Below are 2,589 nucleotides of genomic sequence, written 5' to 3' on the forward strand. Positions count from 1 at the left end.
AGTCCCAGAATTGGCGCACCCATAAGAAAAAACTAAAATAAAAATGAACCATATCCCTCAAGTGTCCGCCATCATGACGTAATCCTACTGTCCAACGGCGATCGGGGTCGCTTCTACAGTAGCCACATCAATCACTGATGTGACTGCTGTAGAAAACAGCACTATACACTGACAGGAGTGTAATAACTCCTGTCAGTGTACATTGCTGCGCTGCTGGGGCTGAGTCCATCAGCTGATAAGCTCCGGTAACCTTATTTACTACATCAGTGTTGTGTGGGAATTCCCACACAACACTGATGCCGTAAATGAGGGCACCGGCTCCCTCAGCTGATCTTCAGCTAATGAACGCAGGTGGAATCAGTCCCGGCAGTGTAACGATGTACACTGCCGGGAGCGATCGTTCTCCTGTTAGTGTATCGCCGACTGCTGGGTGATTGGGCCGCCGTGAGACATCGGGAGGACGGAAGACAGGTGAGAATAAAAGGTGTTTAATTTTAATGTAAAGTTTTACTTTTTTTTTTTTAAACAACACGCACAGACACCGGATGAGGAGACTACTTCTCCCCTCAGCCGCACCTGCTCCCGCTGTTATCAGCGAGAGTGGCCAACGGATGATGGGAGGAGTAGTCTTCTTCACCGGCCCGGGTACCATTCTTTGTGCGCTTTTGACTCAGTCAAATTCGCAGCAAACACCCACAGCAAATACGCAAATATTTTTATACCTGCGTTTTTGCTGCGGATTTGACTGACTCAATTCAAGTTTATGGGTGAAAAACGCTGCAGAAACGCTATAAAGAATGGACATCCTTCAGATTTAAACGCAATGACAATCCTGTCAGGAAAATTCCTGATCATGTGCACAGCACTTCAGGATTGTCATGCATTAGCTGGCACATGGATTACCTAGCGTTTTTGGTGCATTTTCACACGGAAAAACCGCCGCGAAAAAGCATCAAAAACGCACAGTGTGGACATAGCCTCAGAGTGACAGCAGAATCTACACTGTCTTCCAAATTATTATGCAAATTGGATTTAAGTGTCATAAAGATGTAATTTTTTGTTTTTCAAATAAACTCATAATAAATTCATGCATGGTATTGTGTCTCAGGGCTCTTTGATCACTGAAATCAATCTCAAACATCTGTGATAATTAGTTTGCCAGGTGAGCCCAATTAAAGAAATGCTACGCATTATTAAGCAGGCCACAGGTTTCAAGCAATATGGGAAAAAAAAGGATCTCGCTGCTACCAAAAAGTGTCCACTAATACAAAGCATTGGAAGGAGGGGGAGAGGGAAAAAATTATGTCAAAGGTATAATGAAAAAGTATAAAATATCACAACAGGCAAGGAAAAGTAACATGGCTTACTATCGCTAGTGACCCAGTGGTCACACTATATCTATCACCCTATATGGTAGCTAATGTGGAAGTGTTTATTATTGTCAATTGTAGTGGTCACATTACACTAGTTTTATATGTGCCACTTGCCCTACTTTGTTATTGCTCCGGCCCTGTGCGCCCCATGCACACTTTGCACATGTTACGTTTCCTTGCCTGTTGTGATATTTTATTATTAAATGTAACACTTTTTCATTATACCTTGGACTACTGATCATTTTTCCCTCTCCCACTCCTACTATGATTACTGCAATGATCTGTCCATAACAATCCATTACTTGGCAGCTATAATATTTGTAGTAGGTTCTACTAATACATTAGAATCATTATGCTGCTGTTTTCTATAAATCTCCTTTAGTACAATGCCTTGGACCAGGTATGAAAACATTAGCTATTTCACAAAACGTAAGCGTTATACTGTGAGGAGATTTGTAGCTGATAAAGAGCACAGTAGGGTTGGCGCAGATAAAGGCATAATGAGGAAGGTTTCTGCCAGACAAATTCATCAAATTAAGAGAGCAGCTGCGAAAATACCATTACAAAGCAGAAAACAGGTATCTGGAGCTGCTGGTGCCTCTGGAGTCCCAAAAACCTCAATGAGTAGAACAATCCAGACGCTTGCAGTTATGAATAAACCTACTATCAGCCACCCTTAAACAGTGTTCACAAGCAGAAACGGTTGTAGTGGGCCCAGAAATAGAAAAATTATTTTAAAACAGTCTTGTTTACTGATGAGTGTCAAGCAACCCTGGATGGTCCAGATGTATGGTTGGTGGATGGCCAGTATATTTTGGCAAGGCTGTGACGTAGCATAATCATGTTCATGCATAACAACGCACCATTTCATGCTGCAACGAATACCTCTGAGTCATTGACTGCTATGGGCATATAATGAAGAGAAACTCACTGTGTGACCACCATCTTCCCCTGACCTTAACCCTATTGAGAACCCTTGTAGCATCAACAAGCAAAAGATCTATGAGGGTAAGGCTGTGTGCCCATGATGCGTTTTTTAAGCATTTCCGCAGTGGCAAAAAAGCTGCAGAAACGTTTAAAAAACCACATGGTAGAAGGCCTGCCATGTTCCCCAATGATAATCCGCATGTGCTGTGCACATGCTGCGGAAATTTCCGCTGTGGATTATCATTGCGGAAAAAAACGCAGCACTACCAATTATTTTGCGGAAGCACTG

Source organism: Phyllobates terribilis, unplaced genomic scaffold (genome assembly GCF_046119375.1).
Source record: "Phyllobates terribilis strain yellow unplaced genomic scaffold, ASM4611937v1 Scaffold_1__5_contigs__length_1240528914, whole genome shotgun sequence".
In the NCBI taxonomy this organism is placed as follows: domain Eukaryota; kingdom Metazoa; phylum Chordata; class Amphibia; order Anura; family Dendrobatidae; genus Phyllobates; species Phyllobates terribilis.